At 38.2% G+C, this 9,384-nt stretch overlaps 1 protein-coding gene across 12 annotated transcripts in view; it reads left to right on the top strand.

The window, feature by feature from the left end:
* The first annotated feature begins 2,290 nt into the window (after positions 1-2,290).
* sox5 (SRY-box transcription factor 5) overlaps positions 2,291-9,384 on the top strand; it is a 291,505-nt gene continuing 284,411 nt past the window's right edge. For 4 of the 12 annotated variants that reach the window (XM_025009000.2, XM_037981189.1, XM_037981188.1 and 1 more), the window contains exons 1-2: positions 2,293-2,492; positions 7,052-7,219. The gene's annotated coding sequence lies outside the window, so the exon portion shown is untranslated. Of the gene's footprint in view, positions 2,493-7,051; positions 7,220-9,384 lie in introns of all 12 variants that reach the window. The other 8 variants (XM_037981187.1, XM_037981185.1, XM_025009006.2 and 5 more) reach the window with 3 other exon arrangements.

The raw sequence follows: 9,384 nt of genomic DNA, 5'->3' as shown, positions 1-9,384 counted from the left end.
AGCAGGGCCAGTCGGGTGGGCGGCGCAAGCTTAGCTCCTGTTCACTCATTGGTCGTGGGTGTGACCAGATGCAAGCATAAAGAGCGAGCGGTAGGAATATAAACAACAGCGTTAGCTTACCCTGCAATGTTTCTGCCGTCTGTCCCCCAGCTGAAGGCGCTGTAAAGCCTGAAATCTCCGGCGGATAACAGCTGTCCTACTCCGCGCAACAATGGCGGCATCCAGAGCATTTCTTCCACTGCGCCTCTCTTCCTGAAGTCTCAGGAGAATCCCCATAAGTTTAAAAAAACAGCAACAACACAGGGCCAACGTTGTCCATAGCGCTTCCGTTGTTTACACAACTTGCGCCAAGTTTTCGTGTAAACGTGATGCGTTCTTTATCAAGCTGAGCCGAATAGAGCGGAGTAGAGTGGGACTTCTGAATTAGGGCCCGTGTAAAAGAGGCACAAGAGAACCACATCATCTGCAGAAAGCAGAGGTGAGACCCTGGAGTCCCCTCCTCTCCACCAGCGCACCTTGAGATCCTGTCCAGAATGGTGCACCTGGAACAGGTCTGACTTTGTGCTGAGAATCCTGCTTTGGTTCTTCAGGGACTGGGAAGCCCTTAAAAGTGACCCCAGCACAGAACGCACCGATCATAAGGCTTTTCCAGGTCCACAAACACACGTGGACCGGACAATCAAACCCCCATGACCCTCTGATCAACTCTGCTTTGAAATCATTACACTCCTTTTACTGTAATTGAGTCCGAGAATACTACCAAATGCTTCAATAATACCAGATTATGAACTCATTATGATATGCTGTAATAATGCTGGCCAGATGCTGGTGTTTTGTCTGATTGGCACATGAACCTAATCCAAACTGGATGTCTGACAGTGTAGGTATTTCTAACCCTGAAATGACTTTGGGCTCATTTTGGATGTAAAAAAAAATTAATTTGAAAACAAAAAGATTGAAACAAAAGCATGGAAAATAAAAGCTGGCAGCTGTGTGATTATTTCAAGTGGAAAACATGACAATTTGTAAACAATGGGTCATTTTCTGTGCTTTTGTAACTCTTTCATATTGTAGCTTAAATGCTCCTGACTGAATAATTAATCTAAATCATTCAAAGCTAAATCATCATGAAAAAAAAGATATGACACCGTTTACAAACTAATTATAAAACTAGAGACTGTTTTTGTGTGTGAAACTGAAACTCAGCTGTTAAAGCTAAAATAAGTAAAACACTTTGTAGAAATTAAGAGTAGCAAAAAGCTAGCTAAAAGTATCAAGAGGTTTGCTAAAAGCTAAATGTAGCAAAATGCTATCTAAAAGCAACAAACTTAAAATAGTAAAAGACTAAAAGTAGTAAAATGATAGATAAAAGCCAAAGTACCAAATAGGTAGTTAAAAGATAAAGTATCAAAAGCTAAAAGTAGCTAAAGATTGTCTAAATGCTAAAAGTAGTAAAAAGCTAGCTAAAAGTTTAAAGTAGGAGAACAGTAGCTAAAAGCTACTAGTTGTAGCTAAAAGCTAAAAGCATCAGAGTTGTAAATAAAAGCTAGAAGTAGCAAAGTTGTAGCTAAAAGCTAAAAGTAGCAGAGTTGGAACTAAAAGCTAAAAAGAGCTAAAAGCTAAAAGCAGCAGAGCTGTAACTAAAAGCAGCACAGTTGGAACTAAAAGCTACAAAGAGCTAAAAGCTAAAAATAGCTAAAAGCTAAAACTAGCATAAGAAATTGTGCTGAAGCAGTTTTTGAAGGGATCGAAGAAATCTCAATGTCTTACTTTGGGGAAAATATTTGGAAATAACAGTAAATATTTTGAAAAGTATAACAATTACAACAACCCAAAGCCGTAGCACCCATCTCCTGAATGAGCCGAACATTTAGATATATGAACTGCTAAAACAGCACAAACCATGCTGAAGTAGTTAGGTTGCAAAACAGCATTAACTTAGCTGAATCAGCGTTAACACAATAATCAGCTTTCTCAAAACAAGACCTGAGATTTAAATAAAAATAAAAAGTCTAAATATAATCCAGTAGTTTCCTGAGCTGTGCTTGTGGAGATCCTTCCTCAAATTGTCCTGTTTGTCTTCCAGATGAGGTAAATATTCGGTTCTGCTGTGTCACGACTGCCCGGTGTCTGCTCCAAGCCTCTCCAAGGTGGGTTTCTTTCTTTCTTTCTTTCTTTTTTTTGAAACAGGAAGCACCGCCTTGACCCTTGCTTCCTCCATTGCGCCTTGTTTATGTTCCAACAACTTCCTGCATCTCTCTCTCATTTCTCAGGCTTGGAATAGCGCGGCCGTCGGATGGCCATATCATGATATATTTGTCTGGCAGAGGAGCCCTAATGTGTAGAAATAGCAGCTGATAGGAGAGCTCCTTCAGTCAGAAGCGGAGGTTGCTGTGGTGGAACTGTAATGTTTGTTTTCAGTCACTAGAGGGAGGTTAAACTTGAGCTGTGTGAGGTGGAATCCACTCCAAAACTGCTCTGCATGACAGGAGGTAAGGGCACTGACATCTTTCATGAGCTTAATTCTATTTTGTTTGAAGTATTATTGACATTCAAGCTAAATGTTGTGGTATTTATACATTCATGCTCAATCTTTTCACTTAATTTAAGTTCTAATTTATATAGATGTGCGTTAAAAGTATAATAAATTAGAATTTTTCCTCAACAAAACACACTTTTACCCATAGCAGCTCCAAGAATCCAGTGGAATTCACCTCGTTATTCATAAAAGTATGCAGATATGATTCATTTCAGATGTGCATATGGGTTCGAAGCACAGCCAATTAAGATCTGTAACATCTTAACAGTTATGACTGTGATTATTCCTAAAAACAAAGGGGAAAAAACAATATAAAACAATTAAAATTTAACCAATATTTTGGTTATGATGAACATAAATCACACACCATCTAAAATAAACATAAATTAGTATTTTTTTCAACAGAGATTGAAATATTTTGAACTAACATTCATTGTTAAACTCTAAACAGCTGATAATTTAAGTTAATTTCCTCTAAACAAACCTTCGGAAATGGCCGAGAGGTTTTTTTTTTGTTTTGCCTTGTAAAAATAGACCAGCTTTAGAAAAATTAAAGTTCTGTTGGTGCTCAGTTTGGAAGCAGAAAGACCACCAGGGGTTTTGGAACGAATCCCAAGCAAACAGGAACTCAAACCGAACTGCATTTGGGAGAAAAACGAGTGTAAATACAGGAATAAATGCAGGGGTTTATTATGTGTAGCTGCAACGCTGCGTTCAGGATGTTACAACATTCAATTCTTTAAAAAAACTCAGATCTTTTAAAGTGGGGTTTGGAGAAATAGTTTAGTTGTGACCAGCTTGATGAGCTAACGGCTAGTCTGACCAAAGTGAAATGCTGCTGTCTTAAAATAATCACTTTGAGGTTCATGTAAAGGCTTTTTATTCGCCTTTGTCTGTGCGCACCAAAATATCTCATGATGATGAAACTCTAGCAAACCCCGCAAAACCGCAACTTTTTGCAACTTTGCCCAAAACACCGCAACTTTAATCCAATATTTATTGTTTCTGAAGTTATTCGCCACCGTTTCTGCATCTAGTGTCTTCTTTGTGGGTTTGTGTAGCGTGGAATACAAAATAACCCCAAATAACTCAGGAAGAAGACACGTGACGTCACTTCCTGCAGACCAGGGACAATCCAGAAATGCTCATGAATGTCAGTTTAGAAGCTATCAAAGTTCTCAAATAAAGCACCTTTTGAGAATGTCAATGTTTGTTGGGAATTATCTTACAGAACTAGGAAGGATTTTTGGTTTAGATATTAAAAGTTATGGTTTTTTATTGATTTTAGTAAAAAAAAATTGCAACTTTTAGGAAAATGCCTGCAAAATCAGGCATTTTAGCCGCAACAATCACAAAAAATGCCCGTGAAATCCTGGAGGGACTGATTACCTTTTTTGAGTCAAACCAATTCACTCAACTGACCTTAGAAAACACAATAACTTTGTCAGTTTTCCAGATATTGAGCTAAAATTGGATATGGTAGGAGTCAGAGAGGCCAGACTGAGACGGTTTGGATGTGTGCAGAGGAAGGACAGTTAGAGACAAAGAGGACATCTATGGATGCAGTTAGAGAGGACATGGAGGACAGAGGACGCAGAGGACAGAGTTAGATGGAGGAGGATGACCCCTGAAAAGGGAACAGCAGAAAGAAGAAGAGTAGCTGAGAGTCAATAAAACCACAAACATCTGGTAGCATTGCATGAGATTGCAGAAAACGTTGCTTTCAAGTTTGACGAAAATGGACACATGTTCTTAGTCTAAAACTCTGGCATGAAAGGCGGCGGGCGATCTGCATTCCTTCAAGATACGGTAGGCCTTTAATAGTCCTGCATTAAATGGTTTGCCTGAAATTCTTTGGTGATTTCTAATCACATATCAGAGCAGCAGATCGTTGTAACGCAGCCTTCAGCATAACCGTGCACTGTCGCATCTATCTTCCTTTAAAAACTCGAGGCTAAATTTATTGGAATAAAACGAAAGGAACCGAATCAAACGCACCTTCACAGAAAGAAACGCACACACAGACACTGTTCCCTGAGCTACCGGGCTGCTAAACACTGAAGAGAGGGGGGAAAAAGATTGGAGTGACATCCCAGTTATCGCTCTTGACATTTGTGCATCGTCCAGGAGCATATGTGCAGTAAATGCTGTACCTAAGGGAGGCTGTGTGTGTGTGTGTGTCTGTACTGATGAGCTAAGTGCAGCTGAGGACAGACAGTGAATGAATAATAAAGTGTGTCAAACCTGACCTATGTGGTCACTCTTTTTAGACTTTACCTCGTTTGACCGCCTCTCCATCACACACACACACACTTTGGAAGGACGAGACGCCAACAAGCTCCTTTGTTTTCCCCCCGCTGTAACAAACGGCAGCTGTTGAACTGTGAAAGTGAGCTGGACAGGGATCAACCACATAATATAGTTTTGACAGGCCTCTCGAGCGCCCTCCCCGCTTCGGCTGATTGCCCCCCGAGCCCTTTTTCCTCCTCTGCGCAGGAAGACTGTGGCATTTACTGGGCGCAGTGGGCAGTAAGCTCAACGTTAGAGACAAACACAAGGATGGAGGGAGAGGATGAGACTCGACTACAGTGAGTAAGGCATGGGATGACTCATTAAAGAAAACAGTGATGTGGCTGCAGATAAATAAAACTAGTGGCCATCATAACAAAAAGAATTAAAGTCCTAGCATTCTCCTGCTCCTTGTAGCCGTTGAAAATAGCGTATGCACGATCTCAAACCATCTGTAGATGTTATGAATGACTCTCAGCTACTACCACGCCAGATTTTAGCTCAATAGCTGTAAAATTAACTGACCATTTTCATGTTTTTTAATATCAGTTGGCATCTTGCTTTAAAAGTTAGTCATTTGTAGACGTTTCCTTCAACACTAACATCAGGACTATAGATTATGTTTTTATTCTTGAAACAAAAAATGTCAATATTCTATTTTTTTATGCAAACTGGCTGATTGTTGGCACGGACAAAAAGTATTTCTGTAACCCTCCGAAATTTAATAAAATCCAGTGTCAGCAGCTTATTTTTTCCTGTTTTTGTTTCACTTAAAGGGATGTTTTTTGATTTTTATAGGAGACGCCGAACACAGCCAAAGACTAAAGTGGATTGCTGTCGTCTTAAAACAGCTCCAGTCCCAAGAAATGCCAAAGCTGTTCATGCAAACACTTTTTCATAGTCCTCAGTTTTTTGCATTTCACAGATATTTACACAGAATTGTATTTGCAAGCACGAACAGTGGCGGCGGCAGTAAGCTGTAGCACTTCTGGCAGGAATATCATGTAATTTCTGTTAAAATAACCATGCAATGCAAAACTGACAGTACTGAAAAGTGTTAAATATTAGTGTTTACATGAAATTTTAAAAAAAGCATAAAAAAAGTGTTTGATTTTTTTAAGAGAACAAAATCTGCATTGGAGGTTTTTTTATTAGCAATTAGCAGATACTGCAGGAGTCTTAGGGCCATTTCTACTCCTCTCGCTAAATAAAACATCCACAAAACCTACTTGAAGCTTTAAATAAAGATAACACAACTTTTAAGGTGTCTTTAAAACAACTCCATATGAAAAGCTTCACTTACTGCATCACAAAATTAAATATTTGTAAAAAAATTGTTGACATTTACATGTTAGGACAACAAAAGAGATCCGAATAAACTATCCCACAAACTATAATTGTGGAAAAATTAATAATAAATAATAAAGCATATGCTTTGCAGTCTAATGAACTGTTAGAGTAATTAGGCCAGTTTGTTGGGTAATTAATTCTGACTTATTTATTTACTGTGATTTTTATTTTTATTAAGCCTATATTTTTATTGTTACTACACAATGACTTGCCATATGTTTGTAAAATGCCTAATTTTAGTGGCTTGCAATGCAGTGGTTAATAATAGGAGTAAAAAACTGCACATTCTGTGATGTTTTCATCCTCAGCAACTTTGTTAAAATGTGAAAAATCACCCAGTGAAGTTGGAAGTTGGGATTAAAGAAGTGGCTAACAGGCTAACAACAGAAAAACAAATGTTTCATTCACATATTTACATAAAAACTGGACAGAAAACTGCTAAAACCAGCCTTTTTGTATTGTGTGAATGCAATAAATGATATTAATTTTGATGTTATTTTTGGTGAAAGCTACAAACAGCCCCTTTAGAGGGACTGAAGAGCCTCATGTGGCCCCAGAGCCGCAGGTTGCAGAGCCCTGGGCTTGCTGAACCTCCTCCAATCCACTTTGGAAGAGACAAAATCATCTGGAGTTGCATTTTAAATTTTGTTTTACGCTTTCCTTACAATAACAATAAAGTTATCTATCTGTGTGCTACTGCTAGCTGCTGCTAATAACCATAGAACATTATGCAAATAAGCATGTAATGCAAAAATGGTGGAGGTGAAACACGTGAACCTCTAAATTTTTGAGGTTGGAGTTGTTTTAAGAGGGCAGAACCCCACTTCAAAATATATGAACTATCTCTTTAACCCAGCTAACTCTTCACTGCAGCCCGCTCATTCTGATTGGACGGTTCCGTGACGAGCAGTGAAATAAGCCAATGAAACGATCAGGAGGCGGGCTCTTTGATGTGAGCCTAATTGGTGTATGATTGACACCTGGTTCGGCACGAGCTCGCTGGAAGGAGAAACCGATTATTAACGCTGTAAAGAGTGAGAGGTGAGTGTTTAACACAAAATGTACAGAATTATTATAACTTTCAGAAACATTTTGTGTTGTTTGGATGACAATGTGGGGATAAAAAGACCAATAAAGTGATAATATATGAGTTTAACCACGAGGCAAAGCTATTTACAGTTAATTAGTAACCTGAGCTAACTATCTAGCTTAATTTTCCGGGTCAAAAAAACTTAAATTTAGTGCTTAAATTGCGGTATATAAATATTTATATATACACATTATTTAGGCTGGATATCAGGCATCTGCATCCTGTCATAACACAGTATTTTCTCTTCCTAACTGTCCACACCTGCCACTCACCTGTCCACCTGTCCGTCCCTCATGTTTCTGTCTGTCAGTGTGTGCAGAGCTGTTCTATTTTGGATTAAAACTGCATAAATAGTTAAAAAAAGAAGCACAAATTGCGCCAAAATACACGTATAAGTCATAAATAGCTAATGATTTAATTTAGAGTTTTACCCCCAAAATACGTTTATTTCTGTATTTAACTTTAATTAGAAAACATATTCTTATTTAAATTAGTTTTATTAGTTCAAATATTTTGTGTTAAGGTGCAAACTTCCACCAATTTCTGTTTTTTTTTTTTAGTTTTTTTTTGCTTCTTTGCCTTCTCTCTTCTCATGTTGGCCTTTTAAAGGGACGTTTCATCGTTAAATTTGAGGTATAAATAGATTAATAAGGAACAAAAACACTTAAAATCAGGTTTCGCTGTGGAATTAAGTCTGCCAACACAACTTTGACTATGAAACGAAAGTTTCTATCCATGCAGATCCTCGTTCTGTTGATTATTTTTAGTTATCCGAGTGCAGATACCTAAAAGCATTTTGTTGGAGCGTACAACAGCAACACTGATTGAGTCGAACCAACATGGCCGGCTAGTTCTACAACTATAATATTCGGTTTTGTTACAGGCGGCTGTTTTAGACTGGTTAACGACTCAGAATTGCAAGAAAATTGGCAAATTTTCTGAATTCTGAGCTTTTGCGACTGGTGAGCCGTTGCCGTTGCGTTTTGAAAAAATCACAGCGCGTTTTCAACTGTACTCTAGGTCACGCACATTATTTCGCCCACATTGTTTATGATTTAATCAACTCAGCTTTGTTTCGCTGCCAGGTGAAAACGTTAGTCGCATCCTGAGAAACACAAAAGATCAGATAAAAACGTATGTCTGAATCTCCTGCCGGATGGTAGGAGCTGAAATTTTCTGATTCGTTTATTCAACTGGAGTACACTTCTTTTTTTTTTTTTATTAATGACTGTTTCTCATTAGCGTGGGTTTTAGACTTTAATATTCAGAGCTGTAGAACTGATGGAAACTACACTTAGAACGGTTCAAGACGGGTTTGAGGCGCCTTAAAGCGTCCCGAGAAGAAATCTGCTGCAGAATTATTTATTTTTTTAACATGTTTAAAACTCAAGCGAGAAGATTACGAACCTGTGCCGCTGACATGAGGAAACTGAAAACCCAGAGAGCATTTTGAAACATTTTGGAGACTCCCTCGTGAATGTTCTTTAAATAGTCGCCTACAGTTTCAGCTAAATGAGACGCTACCTGATGCGATTTAATCCTCAATATCAAAGAAACGTTAGAAACGAGAAGCGATTTGAAGCTAACATAACTCAAAACAGAGTTAGCTGCTTGTTTTCAGTCGCGATTTTTAAAGAATTTACACTGATTTAATAATTATTAGGGTCTCTTCTGCGTGATCACCTGGACGTGGGACGTATCGAGGAGCGCGAACAAGGCAGGAAATAACAAATACAAATAGTGTGTTGGGCGGGAAAACGACCTGAAACACCAACAGCTGAGTCGTTCTTCAGCTTCTGAAGGACAAGAAGGTTTGATGTAGGGCTGCAACTAACGATAATTTCAATAATCGATTAATCGGGCGATTATTTTCTCGATTAATCGGTCGTCCTGGAATTCATTCATTCATTCAGTCATTCATTTTGGCCCACATAAAAAAGTTATCTGTATGTAAAGAAGTAGGTTGATGTAAAACTTTTACTACTTTCTCATTTTTAAATAAATTCAATTCAACATTCTCACTTTATATACTTAGCTCTCAAGCAGAAAATAACAATAGCTTATTTACCACCCGTGTTTCACATCTCTAAAAAACTTACAACTAAATCAATTAAAC

Source organism: Kryptolebias marmoratus, linkage group LG18 (assembly GCF_001649575.2).
Source record: "Kryptolebias marmoratus isolate JLee-2015 linkage group LG18, ASM164957v2, whole genome shotgun sequence".
Classification (NCBI taxonomy): Eukaryota; Metazoa; Chordata; class Actinopteri; order Cyprinodontiformes; family Rivulidae; genus Kryptolebias; species Kryptolebias marmoratus.
This window is presented reverse-complemented; position numbering and strand designations above follow the sequence as displayed.